Here is a 20,401-nt window from a genome sequence, read left to right on the forward strand (position 1 = left end):
AGCTCAGGTCACAATCTTGCAGTTCATGAGTTTGAGCTTCCCGTTGAGCTCTGTGCTGACAGCTCAGAGCCTCAAGCCTGCTTCTGATTCTTCCTCTCCCTCTGTCCCTGCCCCTCCCCAACTCACACTGTCTGTCTCTCTTAAAAATAAAGATTAAAAAAATTAAAAATAAATTAAAAATAAAACAGTAAACACATTCCAATAAAAAAGCAAGTTTGGGGAAACTTTAGGCTTTAAACATAACCTGAAGATATTATATTTACTATCCATTTGTTCCGGATACTTGCCGACCTCATTTAATTTTGTATTAATAATGTATTTATTGTAAATGTAGTTAATGTAGGTAGGTTTAAAAAATGTTTTTATGCCAATGTTTCCAAATCTAGTTAAGGGTAATACTATACAATGACAACACCCCTAAAATTAGTGACTTGTTGCATTGCTGGAGTGATTCCATAAAAATATTTAAAATATCTGTACAGTACTGACCAGAAAATTATTATACTCATGATGACAAAGGCAAAATTTTGAGCACCTATGTGCCATGAGCTATCCCAAATGTTTCACATGTATCATCTTATCAATCTCCACAAAAATTCTATTGGGTAAATGCACTTTATGTCCCCCATTTTACAGAAGGAGAAATTGAGGCACAGAAATATTGCCTAACTCTTCTAAGTTAACGCAGCTAATAATCACCACTGGGTTTCGAGTTCAAGCAGTATAATTTCACAGTTACTGTTCTTAATCACCATGCTGTAGAGATTGTTGCTTTGTTGAGAATAATCTGCTTTGTGTCTTACATTTTACAGTACAGTAGTTGACTTTGGTACATTTTTACCAAAAAATATACCTGCTTTCAACAAGAGAATGGAATATTTTAAAATACCCCACAGATAAGGTTTCAAAAGATAGTCATTTTAACTCATCATTCTGTAGATAATATATCACACAAAAGTGCTTTTGGTATGGGCATTTGAAATAGGATTTTGAAAAAAAATTTAACAAAGTTTTATCAGCAGGTTCTTTGCTTTAAAAACATTCACTCATCAGAAGACACTGTAGATATTGTTCCGTTAATGTAAGTGGACCAAATTCCTTATAAAAAGAGTTTGAAGGTGCTTTTTTCCCTATGGTGTCGACATCTATAATTCCATTTCCTTATTAAAGGTGATTTGACACAATGAACAACATTCAAAGCTGTTAGAGAATAACCGATACACTTCCCAAATGAGAGCACCCTTCTGAATATTTGAGAGAGTTTGTAAAAAATAATAATAATAATGTATTGCTTCATGAGAAGAGTTAATAAAGTCCTTCTGCAGTAAGAATGTAATATTCATATGCAAAAAACATAATTTTCTTTCTCTAAGAGTTCTGAAAGTAAAAGAACTGAAAAAAATATTAAGGTAAGTTGTCCATTTTATTTTTACACTGCTTCTCCTTTTCTTTTTAGCATTAGAGTACTTGGAAATATAAAAAATGAAAATGACCACAAATTGGAGATTTATCAAAATCTTACCGCATTTGAGGTACTCTTAAAGACACTTCACAGATATTTAATTATTTAATCATCACAGAAGCCCCATAAGTTCCCCATTTTATAGACAATGAGACTGAGGCAGAGAGGTTAAAAAATTTGCAGAGACATGATCTAACACTATATTGTCTGGCTCTAGAATTGTGCCACTTAACTGCTATGCTGTTTTGCTTTAACAGTAGTCAAAACTATTCTGTTTCTGATATGTTTTCAAATTTCCACGATTTTCCCACCTATTGAATATTATTTTGTCAAGAATAAAGCCCATTTTTGCATGGTTTTTAAACAGAATATAAAACACAACTATCTCAGATATTTTGTGTATTATTTCTCAAGAATATCCTGTGCTTGAAATCCTAACTTTCCCCTACAGAGAAGTAATTTGTTTTAATTAGGTCATCTAAATGTCAATTATTTATGTTGACTACAGCAATTCCTAATTTTGGGATTTCACAGGCCTTCACTCTTGCCTGGCACTCTGGGACTCTTCTCTGTTTTGCATAATCTTAATTATATTACTTTGTGGAAGAGATGCAAGAAAAATGACATTCTTCTAGAATGACTTCTCAATTAAATCAAAGAGATCTGATAAGATTAAAGAAAATGCTGGCAAAGCACTGAGTGGTAAGAAAGAGAGACTCTCCATGTTAAATGAGTTACCAGGAATAAAGTACAGAATTATATCAGGACGCTGTTCACTTAGCATAATTAGTAGTTTTTGTTATAGCATGCTAAATGATTTATTAGCTGTCAATGATAAGTTGATGTGCTATAATAATTACTCCAAAATACCATATCTCGATGTATGCAGCAACTATATTTCCCAAACATTTTAACCCTATTTAGCCCTTAGCATGTTTTGGTAAAAGAAACAAGACCAAGCATTTTAATTCCAAATTGAAAGATAGAGACAGAGCCACACAGACGCTAAGTAACCTGAGGAAAATTTCACAGCTACAACAGTGAGTCTGGAGTTTTTCAAACCTCTAAATTCCCAGCCATTGTTCTCTGCATAGAAATGCTTTCAACTAGAAGAGAAAACAGAGAGGAAAAAAAGGTAGGGAGAGAGAAAGAAAAAACTAAAAATTTTATTATTTGCTTTATCCAAACACTGGGAAATATAGCATCTTCTACAAAAATAGCACTGGTTATAGATAAAAAGGGAGCATAAAATGATTTAGTGTCAAACACCAAATTATTTTCTTTTCCCTGGCTATGTGGGGATAAACCCTTAAACACAGCTTTTCTTGAAGGAATTTTGACATACACAGACAACATTACAAATCACAAAAATGTGCAAACTCCTGCTCGTGAAGATTTTGACTGCCACGACATCAAAATAATGTGAACTATAAAAAGGACCGCTCTAGTTTCTCCAGGTCAAGTATGTTTGTTAGGAGTACAAAGGCCGTGGCATACTGAAGAGCCGATCAGATTTATGGGCTAATGTCTGTGATGCTGCACGGTGCGTGAAAGAATTATGGAAGCGCTACATCTGCTCCTAGGAAGTCATCTGTGAATACTTCCTAATTTTTTAATGCCTGTGTGTGTGTTGTATGAATCACAATGAAGTACATCTCTGCTCTAACTCTAGCTCTTTTGTATGTGGGGTGAGCACTTCTATCACTCAATTGGATGCTCTGGGCTAAAAAGTCCACGTGCACTAACTACTTTACATGCTTCCACAACATACAGAAGATAGGAGTGGCGTGAATTAGAATTAGCCCTGCATTTCCTTAAATATTAGGGACATCTGATTAAATGTAATGTAATTATAGAATCAGAGATTAGCCTGACTTTAATTTCTGCTCTATGCATGTGGGTAGTAATTGTTATAGGTGAAAGGATGTCTCTCCAAAGATAAGCTGTTAAGAAATCTATAAACTTTTAAACCGTGTCTTTTAAAACTAAACTCAAACTCAGCTTGAGAAGTTAGGAAAACAAGTGGGAAATTCCTTCATTTTCTTGCTTTCTAGGTAAAGATAAGATTAAATATATTTATTTATCATTTTTTTAGGCAATCTATTCTGGATGGAGGTTGAATATAATCTGGTGTAATGGATTATCATCATTTCTTTCTCAGGATATTGAGTATTTTCATCTGGGCTTGTTACAAGGAAAATATTGCTTTCTGGATCTCTTGACTAAAAGTCTATTCCTTATTATCCTCATGAATTTGATAACTACTTATAGGACATTGCCCAATCAATTGTCTGGATTCCAGTCATTCAGGGAGAGCACTCATTTAAGTTTGCAGAAAATTTGGCCTGACAATAACCTTTCACCAATATTTCCAGGGGCTGCCAGTTATTTTAATTTTCTTTGAATATCCTTAACAGTGCTGCCAAAAACAGTGAGGAAGCGTTATTGGATATGTTGTTAGTGCAGTCTTATTTCATTTCTTTCTATATATCTATATTTAAAATGACAACATGGGATGGGGCGCCTGGGTGGCTCAGTCAGTTAAGTGTCTGACTTCGGCTCGGGTCATGATCTTACAGTTTGTGAATTCAAGCCCCACACCGGGCTCTGTGCTGACAGCTCAGAACCTGAAGCCTGCTTCGGATTCTGTGTCTCCTCCTCTCTCTGCCCCTCCCATGCTCATGCTCTGTCTCTCTCTGTCTCTCAATAATAAATAAATGTTAAACATATTTTTTAAATAAATAAATAAAATGACAGCATGGGACTAAGAAGTTGGAAACAACGTAGGTTTGGACAAGTCCACACATTATGACTTAGAAAGAGTTTAAGCATCATCAAAAATTAAGCATATGGAAGTTGTTGTAAATGGGTGGAGTGGCTTTGGTGCATACATAATGAAATGTGTGTATTTAAAAATGGGCGTCTTTGTAGTTTTGGTGCCACCGGTTAAGCTTATTGAATCTTGTAGTTCAGGGAAACTATTCCCAGCCTAAGATTTCCATAAGAAATCCACATCAGCAAGCTGTCAGTTTGTTCTGCTCCTTGGGTGGTCCACTGTGTAGAGAACACAGATGTAGAGAACACATGAACAAACCAAAAAGTGCATCCTTCTAGAGGGAGATGGAATATGGCAGTATGCTGGTATCAAGATGAGGGCCAAAAGGGGTATCTACACGTCAATGAAAAATATATTCTGCTTTTCCAAAGACTGTAGATTCTCAGGGTTGGAAGATGCTTTAAATATCTTCTAGCTCTGTTTTATAGAGAATGGTCTTCAGGGCAGGCTTTGTATGTAGTTTGGTAGGATGCAAGGACCTATCCCAGCAAAGCCTGCTGTGTCGAATAGGTAGCTGCATACATTTGACTTAAAGCAACAGCTGCTCCTTACATTTCATGAAAGGGAAGGTACTTTAGGAATCAAAAAAAAATATTTTTTATTCACTAAAATAAATGGCACCTGGAACCATAATTATACATAAATAAGTAGCCTTTTTAAAAAAAATATGTGTCCTTCAAATAATATAAAGGATTACCCTTCCTCCCACTGTGACCTCATAACACTTTCACATAAAAGATAATTTAAGGGGGGTGCCTGGGTGGCGCAGTCGGTTAAGCGTCCGACTTCAGCTCAGGTCACGATCTCGCGGTCCGTGAGTTCCAGCCCCGCGTCAGGCTCTGGGCTGATGGCTCAGAGCCTGGAGCCTGTTTCCGATTCTGTGTCTCCCTCTCTCTCTGCCCCTCCCCCGTTCATGCTCTGTCTCTCTCTGTCCCAAAAATAAATAAACGTTGAAAAAAAAAAAAAAGATAATTTAAGGAGGTTATTAAATAAATATACAGTCTTGGACATTTCTTCTAAGTAAAAGTCTGATGATTGAAATAAATTATCTTTTTTTGTGTTACTTTTTACCTCTCTTGACTAATTAATTCCTCTTGCTCACTTCATGGCCTTGCTGAAATGGATACACTTTGGGGTATGCTTTACTAGTTTCTCATATATACTAAATTTAGGGGAAAAAAAGCATTATTTACTAATATTTAGAGACTAATCAAAACTAATTGTTAGTTAACTCTTAATTTACAGGTTTCCAAAAAAAATGGGAAAATTTAAAGCAATGGAACACACAGCATGAAGTAATAGTGAAATTCTGTCTTTAAATTGCAAACAATAAAAATAATCATAAACTCTCATTTGCATTAACACAATACTGTGGACTATGAAATACTTTGTATTCTTCCACGTATTTCTTCTGTAATAAGAGGGCAGAAGCCAAATTTACCGAATTTGATAGGCATGACATTAAGATACTACATATGGTTCCTCAGGATTTGGGGCTACAAAATCATACTATTATTTTCTAGCTCTTAATATATTTATTATTAGAAAATTTTTGCTTAGAAATAAATCAACACATTAGCACATAGCTCTTCATTATAAGATAATTTGCGTCTAACTCATTGTAAAAACATTACAGAGCATAAATAAGCAACATAATAAAAAGACAAGGAAATTCCTCAAATGCACACCGCCCAGAAGTCAGCTGCATATGCATATCTTCATTATTTACTTCTATTTTTTTTATAAAATGGAATTAATAGAATACATGATACTCTCCCTGTGCTCTCTACCCTTACAACAATGTATTAGGAAAAATCATGTCACTGAATACTGCTTAACATCATTATTTTACTATCTATCTAGTCATTGACTGTAAGTGTATATTATAATTTATGTAACTAATCTTCCATTGTTGGACACTTAAGCTGTTTTCAGGATTTGTTTTTGTTTTGATAATAAGGCTGTAGCTAGCTGTAATTTGTTTTGTATTCATGATGTGTATATTTAGACACATTATCAGATAATTTCTCAATCTGAAATTCCGAGAAGTGGGATCGTGAAAGGAGATGTAGAAAAACTGAATAAAATGCACATTTGTAAGACTTTTGATGCAACTGCCAAGTATATTTGAGACAGATTAAACCAATTTATATTCTCACAAGTAGTTTATGTTTCTGAAATAATGAACTACTAGGCAAGGATAAAACATTCCACTAATAAATATTTTAAAAATCCTGGATAATATACAGCATACATAATCCATGGGTTATCTAGCAAGAAATGAAGGGGTATTTATAAATGTTAAAATCAAAGTGGGAGTTGAGAGCCTGGGACATAGTGAATGAGATGGTGGCCAGGAGATGTAGAAAGTTATCTGACTAGTGGATCTTTGTTCTTGTTTCTTTATTTGCTTTTGATGTTATTAGAGTGTAAGGTACTTAGTATAAAGTGCATAAATTGCATTTGTAGGGATTGGTGAGTTTTTACAAAGCTAACATATTTAGACTGTCCAGATCAAGTTACAAAATATTACAGCACACCAGATACATTCCTCATGGTCTCTTCTACTTTTTATTTCTTTTCAAATGACAAGTACTTCAAAAACCATACTTTCTTTTATTACTACATGCATATTTTTGCCTATTTTTCAACTTTAAATCAATGAAGTATACATGCCTATTTCTTGTGAAATGTATGCATGTTGTTGAATATCTAAGTTGTGATTTTTTTTTCACTATGTAGTATTTTCTTGGATGAATAAGCCAATTAATTTACTCTTAAATTACTGTGTCTCCACAAATAAAACATAAGTATTCTGGTTGTTCATTATCCTTTTCAAAATATGTGTGTGTGTGTGTGTGTGTGTGTGTGTGTGTGTGTGTTTTCATTTTGCTTACTCTAATAGGTATACAGTCGTATTTATGTTTTAATTTGCCTTTTTCCAAATATATGATTAGGTTGAGCACCTTTCCATATGCTTATGAACCATTTGGATGATTTTTTAAATGAAGTGCCTTTTTAAATATTTTGTTTACTTTTTAAAATGGGTATGCTTTCTTTTTCTTATATATTTGTATATATTTTTACCATAAGTCCTTTGTGATATATATGTATATATGTATTTATGTGGGTGTGTGTGTATATATATATAGACAGAAAGAGAGAGAGAAGTCTTTTCCTACTTTTTCGTTTGCATTTGCTTTTTAATTTTAATGAAGCTAAGTTTATGAAATTTACCTTTATGGCCATATTTTTGTGTTTTATTTAAGAAATCTTTGCCACTCCAATGTTTGTCCTAGTATTATTATTTTATCTTTTATATTTATAAAGTATTTTTAAAAATTTTTATTTTAGAGAGAGAGAGTGTGTGTGCAAGTGGCAAAGAGTGGCAGAGGAAGACAGAGAGAGAATCTCAAGTAGACTCCATGCTCAGGGCAGAGCCCAACATGGGAATTGATCCCATGACCCTGGGATCATGACCTGAGCCAAAATCAAGAGTTGGATGCTCAACCGACTGAGCCACCTAGGTGCTCCACCTTTTATATTTATATTTAAAATTCATCTGTAATTAATTTCTATGAATGCTATATGGTAGAGGTCAAGATTCATTTTTTTTTTCTTTTCTATATAGATAACCAGAGACTTCTGTTTCTGGTCCTGATGAAATATCAAAAAATGAAATATCAAAAAATATCAAAAAAACCCTAAAACTGAACAAAATACTAGAAATATCAGTTTTCAGACATTAGACAATAGAGGCTCAGATCCCTATTCTTGAAAGTAAGAAACAAACAAGATGAACTCTGTAATTACCCTATATTTTTTGTGGAAGTTACTTTCACATTGTGACACAGAGAAGATGAGCCCAAACAGATAGTGGTGATTGTGCTTAGGAGGCTGAAATTTATGAGACAATGTACCAGAGTGAAGGCAGTCATGCAGAGAAGAAACATCTCCTCGAGTGTTTGGCTAAACTAGACCACACTTATACAGATTCTATGGGTTTCAGAAAGAAGCTCTCTCAGGGAGGTGAAGGATGGCTATGAGAAGTTGGAGGTGCAGCTAAGTAGAATAGAGTTGCATCAAACACCCAAGGCATTGCAAAGATACTTCAAAAAGTCCATGTTTTAGAAACAGGGCTACTATAGCCTCAATGTAAGAGCTACTCTAGAGCAGTACTTCTCAACTATGGGCAATTTTGTCTCTTGGGGGCCATGTGTCAATGTATAGAGACATTTCTGGTTGTCACCATTAGGGGTTAGTATTATTGGCATGAGGTGGGTAGAGTTCATGAACACTGATAAACATCTTAAAATGTACAGGACAGTTCCTCACAACAACGAATTATTTGGTCCAATGTGTCGATAGTGGCAAGTTCAGAAACCCTGATGTAGATCCAACATAACAAAGCTTTAAAGTCAAATTTCTACAAGATCAAGTCATCAATCAATTAACTGTCCATCAAAACATATCACCCTTTAAAGGAAGACAACTTAATCCAGATTCTTAAGAAGGTAGTATTCACAATATCCAAAATACAATAGAGACTTACTAGACATATGAAAAAAGCAAGGATATTTGATCATTAAACAGAAGAACAGCTGATAAAAGTAGACCCTGATATCAAACAACAAAATGTGATACAGATGAAAATGTCAGTATAATATATAGCCATTTATTTAATGTCCATGTGGATATTCCATTGTTCCTGAACTATTTATTGAAAACATTATCCCTTACCCCAGGCAACTATGTACGTACATGTGGGTTTATTTCTGAATTTATAACTTGTCTATATATCTACTCTTGTGTGAATTCCTCACTATTTTAATTTGTACAGCATAATTCTTAATGTATGAATTTTAATATTGAATTTTGAATTAAAGCTATTAACAGAGTTAAATATTAAATCCTTTAAACTGTGATTGCTTTTTTTTTAAGTTTACTTATTTATTTTGAAAGGGAGAAAGAGAGAGAGCAGGGGAGTGGCAGAGAGAGATGGGGACAGAGACTCCTAACCAGACTCCCTGCTGTCAGCATGGAGCTCAATGTGGGGTACCATCTCAAGAACTGTGAGATCATGATCTGAACTGAAACTAAGAGTCAGACATTTACCCAAAACTGAGCCAACCAGGTGCCCCTAAAGTATGATCATTTAAACATTTATTTAGTTCTTCCTCAATTTCTATCATTATTGTTTTCTTTTTTCTGCCTCAAGATCTTGTATATATTACATTAAGATTTATTTCTAGGATGCATGGGTGGCTCAGTAGGTTAAGCATCTGACTTTGGCTCAGGACATGATCTCATGCTTCATGTGTTCCTACCCTGCAGTGGGCTCTGTGCTGACAGCTCGGAGCCTGGAACCTGCTTCAGATTCTGTGTCTCCATCTCTCTGCCCCTCCCTGTCTCACTTGCATGCTCTCTCTCAAAAATAAATAAACATTAAAAAATTAAAATAATTAAAACAAGATTTATTTATAGGCATTTTTGTGTACTAATTAGAAATAGTAACTTTTAAAATGTTTGCTTTTCCAATAGTCTGTAGCTAATATATATAGATGAAATAGAAATTTGTACGTTGATTTTTATCCAGTGCTTGCTAAAAATCACTTAAAAATTCTAGTAGTGTCCATGTGAATATTTAGCACTGTACATACACATGCAATTTGAGAACTCTGGCTTTGTTTCTACTTTGGCAATTTATACATTTTTTTATTTCCTTTTTTAAAATGCTTATTTCTTTATTTTGACAGAGGGAGAGATAGAGAGTGAGCAGGGGAGGGGCAGAGAGAGAGGGAGACAGAGAAATCGAAGCAGGTTCTGCGCTGTCAGCGCAGAGCCCCACACAGGCCTTGAACTCACGAACCGCGAGATCATGATCTGCGCTGAAATCAAGAGTTGGATGCTTAACCAACTGAGCCATGCAGGCATCTCTATTCACTTTTCATCCCTAACGGGACTGGCTAGAACCTCCAGTGTAGTGCTGCACAGAAGTGAGAGTACTTATTCTTCTCTTAATCCATAAGCCATACAGAGAAAGACAGATACCATATGTTTTCACTCTTATGTGGATCCTGAGATACTTAACAGAAACCCATGGGGGAGGGGAAGGAAAAAAAAAGAAAAAAAAAAGGAGGTTAGAGTGGGAGAGAGCCAAAGCATAGGAGACTCTTAAAAACTGAGAACAAACTGAGGGTTGATGGGGGGTGGGAGGGAGAGGAGGGTGGGTGATGGGTATTGAGGAGGGCACCTGTTGGGATGAGCACTGGGTGTTGTATGGAAACCAATTTGACAATAAACTTCATATATTGAAAAAAAAAAAGGAAAAAAATCCATAATAGATAGGGAAATCTTTTCCTATTTCACCACTAAGTGTGGTCCTTGTTATTTACATGTTATTTTAGTGGCTGACATACTAGACAGAGAAACATTCTATCTTCAGTTTATTAATAATATTTATAATGGCTACTTTTGCTTTTTCTGTACCTTTTAGGTAATTGTATGATATCTCACCTTTATTTGGTTACTATGATAAATTACATTGACTAATTTATAAATTTTAAAGTAATATTACATTCCTGATTAAAACAATCTTCCTAGTGCTGCATTATAAGTTATATATATATATATATATATATATATATATATATAGTGCCTCAATTTGTTATTATTTAGTTTAGGATTTTGCATTTATGTTTATGAAACTTTTACTATATATTCTCATTATGTCTTTACCGGGTTTTGATAATGAGATAATATTTTTATCTTTCTATTTTCTGGTACAATTTTTCTAAGATTGGTATTGGTCTTCCTTAAATGTTTGAACAAGTTAACCTATGAAGCCGTATAGCTATGAGGCTTACTTTGTGAGAAAGTTTGCAGAGAAAAATTCAGTTTCTTCATAAGCATAGGATTATTCATATTTTCTATTCTTGTACCTATTTCTTAGTGTTTTTTTTCAAAGACCATGTCCATCTCATCTAAGCTTTCAAATACATTGACATAAAGTTGTTCATAAGATTCTCTTGCTAATTTTATAATCGTCGCTAGAATTGAGTAATATACTCCTCATTTATGATAGTGTTAGTTTCTGCCATCTCTATTTTTCTCTAATCATCTTGCCAGTATATGTTATTCTTAATGTTCGTTTATTTTTGAGAGAGAGAGAGCATTCAGGGGAGGGGCAGAGAGAGAGGGAGACAGAGAATCTGAAGTGAAGCAGGTTCTGCACTGACAGTGCGGATCCAGAAGCAGGGCTTGAATTTACAAACGGCGAGATCGTAACCTGAGCCAAAGTCAGATGCTCAACGGACCGAGCCACCCAGGTGCCCAAGAAACTATCAAAAGTTCTGCTTTTCTTTTATAGTCTCTTTATAGTCTCTTTCCTTTTATAGTCTCTTAGCAGCTACTTTTTTGCTTGTTTTTTTCAGGGCCTTTCCTTGAATACTCATAGTTTAGGAACCATCACATACCTTACATGGAAATTGTGAGCTGAATGTTAGACTTGTTTCTGTGTGATTGTGATTGCTTTTCTCGGGCATTGTGCATTTAGAAGCCCTAGACATTGTCGTAGTACCAGATTTATATTTGTTTCTCCAATCTAGTGATGCTCTCACAAGTTCAAAACTGCACATTTATATTAGCTTACATTCCTGCACTTCAGATGTAAAATGTCTTAAAGTGACCTTGAACTTAACATTATCTCAGAGCATTTTCCTTTTCTCCAGTATGTTGACCCTTTATATCTGCCTCTTTGGCTTTCCAGTCTGCAAACATCTGTGTCTTCTCTTTCTCTCTCCTTCTCTCTCTCTCTTCTCTATTCCTCCCTCCTTCCTTTTTTTTTTTTTTTTTTTTTCTCTTTCTCTTTCATTATCCAGCTACTATAGTTAGCTGTCACAGTTTTATTATCCAGATATCATAGTTCTGATACCGGATACTCCATCATAACAAGGAGTTCAAGTTTTTATCTGGGGTTTAAAGCCCACGTAAGAACAGAAAAGAAGCTTCAAAGCTTTGCGTGTTGGACAATAAAACTGAGGGTCCTTCGTTAGTGAGGGTTCCTGGAAGGATCATGATACCAAGGAATGCTTGAGAAAATAAAGAATCTTTTCTCTGTCATGCTTTAAGTGATAATTTCTGAGAAATATGTGCCTGAAATTGTATCTGTCCTGTTTTTATTGTGTGTGTGGCAATATTAATTAAGAGATACACTGAACTACAAGCTTAGAAATTACAATAAAATTGGTCTTGATCTAGTAATACTCTGTGATGGTGCATAAAAGCAAATGCAAAGCTTCTAGAAAAATGTTTCATCAATATAGGCCTCAAGAAATTCTCACATTAGGAAAACAACCCTATCCTAACAGGAATTTAAAGTTGCAAAAGAGAAGAGAAAATAGTTCACCATGTGAGTCAGAAGATATAATGAATTGAAGATTAGCTCTAGGAAGTTGAAACAGTTGAGCACAAATCTAATAGATATTATAAGAAGTATGTTGAAAAATATTCATAAGAGAAAGTATTGAAGCCCTAACATCAGAGAGTAATACCAAGTCAGAACAATCAACCAGACACACACTATGGTAATTTTAAATAAACATAAAAATCAAACACATGTACCCACACAAATTGCTACTGAAATTGAGAACTCAATGGGCAGTTTTTGCAGTAGATTGAGGAAAGCCAAAAAAATAGTGGATTATTACATAGATCTGACACAATTACTCAATACACAGTAGAAAGAGAAAAAGATGAAAATTTGGCGGGTGGGGGGCAACTGGATCATTCAGTCTGTTAAGCATCTGACTCTTTTTATTTTTTTTTTAATGTTCATTCATTTTTGAGAGACAGAGAGAGACAGAGCACAAGTGGGGAATGGGTGGAGAGAGAGGGAGACACAGAATCCTAAGCAGGCTCCAGGCTCTGAGCTGTCAGCACAGGCCCTGACACAGGGATTGAACCCACCCACCGTGAGATTGTGACCTGAGCCGAAGCTGGACACTTAACCAACTGAGCCACCCAGGTGCCCCAATCCTCTGACTCTTAATTTCGGGTCAGATCATGATCTCACGTATTGTGCAATCAAGTCCCATGCTAGGTTTTGAGCTGATAGCATGGGGTCTGCTCGGTATTCTCTCTCCCCACCTCTCTCAAAATAAATAAAATAAACATTTTTAAAAGATGAGAATCTGGGAAGCAATTTAAAAAAATATGGAAGACTAGGTAAAAATTTACAACATATTGAAAAGAGGAGTTTGAGAAAGAAAAAAAGAGAATTTTTTTGAGTTTTGCAGTATCATAGGAGGAAAATGTGAGATGAATAAGTAGAAATGAATCCACATATGTTCATACTGCAGTGTAACTACAGAATATAAAAATTTTAAAAATGAAAAGACTTTTAAAAATAAGATAAAGAAGAGAAAATTGACTCTAGAAGACCATTATTCTAACGGTTAGCCAATTTCTCAATAACTAGAATAAAGGTCTGAAGATTTTCATTTTAAATGAATATATTATAGGAGAAAAATGGAAGCTTAATGATCAAGTGTCAACTTATGAAAATAATAGCAACAAATGAATGAGTTATTTAAAATATACATGCAGGGGCGCCTGGGTGGCGCAGTCGGTTAAGCGTCCGACTTCAGCCAGGTCATGATCTCACGATCCGTGAGTTCGAGCCCCGCGTCAGGCTCTGGGCTGATGGCTCAGAGCCTGGAGCCTGTTTCCGATTCTGTGTCTCCCTCTCTCTCTGCCCCTCCCCCGTTCATGCTCTGTCTCTCTCTGTCCCAAAAATAAATAAACGTTGAAAAAAAAATTAAAAAAAAAATAAAATATACATGCAATAAAATAATAAAAATAAGATCACAAATAAATTTAAAAGGATATAAAGGGAAAATTGAAAAGAAATATAAGACGAAAGATATTTTTAATGTAAAAATAAGCATTCATCTGGCATATGTTATCAAGAAGTTAAAGTTAGAGTAGTGTTTTCTTTAATCATAGAGAGAACTTTGAATACTTTTATGTGCAAACAGAAAATTTTGATAAGGCAGAAAATTTTATATAGTATAAAAGAAAACTAGTCCCAAAAGGGAGAACAAAAGACAAGTCACAGACTGGGGGAAAATATTTGCAAAAGACACATCTGATAAAGGATTGTTATCCAACATATACAAAGGACAATTAAAACTGAACAATAAGAAAATAATCTGATTTAAAAATGGGCCAAAGACCCAAGAGACATCTCACCAATGAAGATATACAGATAGCAAATAAGCATCTGAAAAGATGCTCCATATCATATGCTATCAGTGAAATGCAAATTAAACCAAGGAGATATCACCACACACCTGTGAGAATGGCCAAAATCTGGAACACTAACATTAATGCTGATTTTCATTCATTGCTAGTGAGAATGTGAAATTGTACACCCACCTTTGAAGGTAATTTGGAAGTTTCCCATAAAATGAAACATATTTTTATTCTATGATCCAGAGATCACACTCCAAGGTATTTACCCAAAGAAATTGAAACTTATGCCTACCCAAAATCCAGCACATAGATGTTTATGGAGACTTTATTTATAATTGCCAAAACATTGAAGCAACTAAATGATGTAAGCCAATGAATAAATAAACTGTAGAATTCCAAACAATGGAATATTATTCAGTAGCAAAAATAAATGAGCTAAAAAGCCATGAAACAACATGGACATATTATTAAGTGAAAGAAGTAAATCTTGAAAGGCTACATACTCTATGATTCGAAGTATATGACATCTTGGAAAAGGAAAAACTATGGAGACAGTAAAAAAAGAAAATCAATGGTTGCCAAGGGTTTAGGGAAAAGAGATGAATAGGGTAGAGTAGAAGGGATTTTTAGGGCAGTAACAATACTCTGTATGAGACAATAACGGTAGATATACACCATTATACCTTTGCCCAAACCCAAAGAATGTACAGTATCAACAGTGAACTGTAATGTCTATGGTAATCTATGGACTTTGGATGATAGTAATGTGTCAATGTAGGTACATCAACTTTAACGAATGTACCACTCTGGATGGGGGATGTAGATATTGGGGGAGGCTATGCAGGTCAGGGGGACAAGGCTATACAGGAAATCTCTGTCCCTTCTTTTTAATTTAGCTGCAAAACTTAAACTGCTCTAAAAATAAGGTCTTAATGAAAAGGAAGGAAGGAAGGAAGAAAGAAAGAAAGAAAGAAAGAAAGAAAGAAAGAAAGAAAGAAAGAAAGAAAGAAAGAAAAAATGAATATAATCATTGTCAAAGAAATGGGGGGAAATTCTGCCTTAAGAAAAGATGATTTTAGAGGATAGTTGTTAATATACTTACAAGAAAATATATATTTTTATTTCCTACATAAATTATTTGGGAGAACAGAGATAGTGGGGGATGTCTCCAGGTTGTTTTATGAGGCAATGCAATTTTGAAACCTACCCTAGATGAAGACAAGACAAAAAGTTAAAGATCAATCTCCCTATCAATCAATTAGAAACATTCTAAGTACACCAAAGGTAAACTGAATCTGCAATGTACTATATGACTAAATTTAAAGGCAAGACAAACTAAAATAAAGCATCATATCCATGAAAGATTTTCCCATAAATGCAAAGACAGTTTAATATCAGAACTCTTTTCTTTCAATTCACCATAATAATATATTAAGGAGGAAATAACATAAGCATTCAAACAGACACATAAAACATTTATAAAATTCATCAGTGATTGGTGATTTTACAAAAAAAAAAAAACCCATTAACAAATTTGGAATAAAAGAGAGTTTCCATAATCTATAAGTGCTTGTGTTCAACATCATGTCATGTTAAAAGCATTTCCTGAAAATTTAGTTCTTATTCAGGGTTCTTAGTAAAACTCTTGGTGTTTTAAGCAGAATATGAGTTCTTAGAAAAGATTATTACCGAACTAACAAAATATTGGGTCATCTTGAGTCATAGGCCATTGGCCATGCCACAGAAAGCAGAGTCCACCACCACAGAGCACCGCTACCATGGTTAAGTGCCAAATGCTTCTAGTTCACATAGCTTCCCTTTGTGCCCCAGGAACTCAGAGTTACAGTGGAGCCCCTGCTACCTGCTCCACTATCACTTCTACACAGCAAACTTGATTTTGTAGCTATTATTATCTGTGTCGGGACCACAAAAAGAATGCCCTGATGCTCCTACTGCTGCTTGTTATTAGCTAATTCGTTAAAGTTGGCTCAGGTTACCTCTGATTGAGGAACCTGAGCCATGTGGACCCTGCTGTCCTGCAGAGGACCAGAAAAGAAAACATCCCTCATTTTTAGCTTTCATTTTTAAGGGTAGTCTTTGTCTCTCATAAAATTTTTCATAGGAAGGGTGCTAGTAGGCTAAAAGAATGACAAATGGCTATCACAAACAGCAACAAGAAAGACTGGCCACTAGAAAAGCTTCTACTCTACACTTACCAGATAGATATAGTAAGATCAGGAAAATAAATAACCAAATGGATTAAAAAGGAGGAAAGAAAGCCCTCCTTGTACACAGATATTATGATTTTCCAGACAAATATTTTAGACAATCTGTAGACAACCATTTAAATTAATAAAGCTAAGAAGCTTTGCTGGAAACAAAGCAGTATTTAAAAAAATGTTTTTTTTAAATATCCAGCAACATTAATAAATTAAAAATGGATTTTGATAAACATTTCATTTACAATAACAACAAAACCAATTAAGTGCCATACATAAGAATAAATCTAGTAAACATTTCTTAAAAACTTTAAAATATAACATTTTCAGGGGCACCTGGGTGGCTCAGTCGGTTAAGTGTCCAACTTCAGCTCAGGTCATGATCTTGCACCTCATGAGTTTGAGCCCCACGTCAGGCTCTGTGCTGACATCTCAGAGCCTGGAGCCTGTTTAGGATTCTGTGTCTCCCTCTCTCTCTCTCTACCCCTTGACCACTCACACTCTGTCTCTGTTTCTCTAAAAAATAAATAAAAATTAAAAATATTTTTTAAATACAATATTTTCATAGTACGTACCAGAAGATCTAGAAAAAGTGGAGATTTTTCCTATTCATATTTAGGCATGATGAATATTGGAAATATAATAATTTTTATTTACTTTATTTTTTTAATATGTTTTTAAAATTTTATTACTTATTTTGAAAAAGAGAGAGAGAGAGAGAAAGAGAGAAAGCCAGCTCGAGTGAGCAGGGAAGGAGCAAAGAGAGAGGAAGAGAGAATCCCGTGCTAACAGCGCAGATTCCCACGAGGTGCTTGAACTCACAAACCGTGAGATCAAGGCCTGAGCTGAAACCAAGAGTCAGATGCTTAACTGACTGAGCTACTCAAGTGCTCCAAGGATAACAAATATTAAATGAATAATTATACTCAGTGCAATTCCATTTAAAATGTCTAATGTCATTTTAAAAATATAAACTCAAAAAACTGAGTCTAAGACTCACATGAAAAGAGTACAGGGCCAAGAGATGATTATAAAGCAAAATTAAATTGTTTGGTGATTGCATCCAAAGAGTTGTGCTTATCCTCACACTTGTTATTCATGTAATGATGTAGCATTAAGAATAAAAGTTGCCGTAGGCTTTTGATAACCTTTTTCAGATTAAAGAATTTCCATTCTATTCCTAGTTTGCTATTTTTTAATCATAAAAGGATGTTGAATTTTATCAAAATGTTGGGCATCCATTGAGATGATTACAAGCTTTTTATTTTTCTCCTTTATTAACATGGTGAATAAGTTTCACGTCATTAACCTTTCTTGCATTCCTTTGATAAACTCTGCTGGCTTGTAATTTAAAAAATAATTGATAGACGCAGTTTACTGATTTTATTATAGGCTTTTTTTCATCTAGTTTGGGAAGTGAGATTTGTGACATTTTTCTTTCTGGTATAGTATTCATGTAGACTTTGGGGAGAGACTTTCTTCTTTTTGGCTCTTTGGAATGGTGTTTGTTCCTTGAAAGATTGGCTGAACTGACCTCTAAAACCTTCTGGATCTGATTTATGACTACTGTTGTTTTGTGGGCAGATTTTAAGCTACTGATTCTATTTTTTTTAATGGTTTTAGATTTCTTTCGTGATTTAATAGTTCCATATCTTCCAGATTTAATTCTAGTCTGACTCTTGACAGTCCCTTAAGTAATTCCAAACCCACCCTTTCTGGTTCCTAAAACAACCTCACTGTATGTTCTGGAAATCAGTCAGTAATTAGTAAAATCCCCTAAATCTTCAACTATCTCCCTGAACATTCTTTTCACATTCTTCTTCCATGTGAATGCCTATTTAATCCCTGGATACACTGAGTCCTGTGCAACCTTTTCAAATCCTTTTAATACCTCTTCCATACTTCCAATCCCTAAAATAATCCAATGTGCTCTCTTGGAGGAACAGTCAATAATTAGTACTTCAACTCTTTTTCCTGGCTAGCCCCTGGAATACTGCCTACTGCGAAGCCCTCCCAAGTGATCTCCTCTATACGCCTCTTCCCATTGTGCTTAAGGGTGATAAAGGCTTTTTTTTTTCAGTCCTTACTGCTGCTTCTGGAATATTTCCCTACCCGTAGGATCACTAAACTTCAAAAAATTTCATATCGCCAGTATGAACTGCACACATTCTGAAATGTACCAAGGCAAGTGGGTATGCAGTCTTCTCCAGGTTCAGGAAATTAAGGTGTTTATTGTAGGCAACTTAAAAACAATAATAAAACCAATACAAATGTTAGCATGTTTTCTATTGCCACCATGCTCATGTAATTCTAAACAATGTTTACGACTTTGAGTATATCATTGCATACTATCCTTTTTGCTATTGGCATCTACCAACTCCTAGGGCACTCCTTTAATTTATTTAAAGATTTTAGCTCCTGGGGCACCTGGGTGGTTCAGTCAGCTAACCGTCTGACTTTAGCTCAGGTCATGATCTCACAGTTTGTGAGTTTGAGTCCCGCACTGGGCTTTCTACTGTCAGCACACAAAGCCCACTTCAGAGCCTCTGTCTCCCTCTCTGCCTCTCTCTCTCTCTCTCTCTCTCTCTCTCTCTCTCTCTGTCAAAATAAATACACAACAACAAAAAGATTTTAGTTCTTGGCTCATGTCTTTCCAACATGACTCATAATTTTTTGAAATTTCATCATTCACACAGATAATCATTCAATACACTGGATTCTCAGTTTGGCCTCTACTTCAATTGTCTGGTCACCCTGCCTACTTTAGCCTCCAATTCCATGGAACTACCATAGTCCTTTTCCTTAGTGACAATGGCAACATACCCATAATCTTAATTGCAAGCACCCACTCTCTCATAACCATGTCCTTTGTTTCCAATGTCTTATAATAATTTTACCCAGTAATGTTACTTTTTAATTGTCCTTTATATCCATTCCTTCCTCAGCTTAAAATGTCTAGCCCCTCTGTGTAACTACTTCCTTCAATACAGGGTATACATATACAGAAAAGTTAATCCTCAGAGGGGTAACTCTCAACCAATAGAGTATGGCATGTCCTAGCTTTCCTGTCCTTCACTGGGACCCTTTTGTTGTCCATTTTCCATGGATTTTTAGAAGATCCCTAGAGAGACTGAGCTCCAGTTTCTCAAATTGGTAACTGGGTTAATAGCACACTCTTTATTGGATTTTTACAACCTTCCTTGTTGCGGTATTCTTAATTCCTTACTTGTGCTTCCTTGGATTCCTAACAAATAAAATACCTGCGTGAAATTCTTGTCTCTGGCTTTAGGGGAACCCAAATCAATCAACTATAGATGAACTGTCTTTACTTCTAGCTAAGGTCAGCTCCTCCACGTGGGCACTAGAACCCATTCCCCTTGTCTACTCAGGCACATTGCTTCAGCAATTCTCTTATTTCCTTTATTATGCTCCTTCTTCTTAATAGCTATTCCTTTCCCTTTCTAGCTACTGTCTAATTTATTTCTTTAGAGTCACACTGAGGGAGAGATCTTTATTTAAAAAAAATAATTATTATTTATCACTTAAATATTACCAAATAATTATAATTTAATTCTCTCACTGTTCTTTCTTAAATATAATCAATCCGTTGTTATCTGCCTCTCTACCTGC

This window comes from Puma concolor, chromosome B2 (genome assembly GCF_028749965.1).
Source record: "Puma concolor isolate L17-30 chromosome B2, mPumCon1.1.hap2, whole genome shotgun sequence".
NCBI classification, from domain to species: Eukaryota; Metazoa; Chordata; class Mammalia; order Carnivora; family Felidae; genus Puma; species Puma concolor.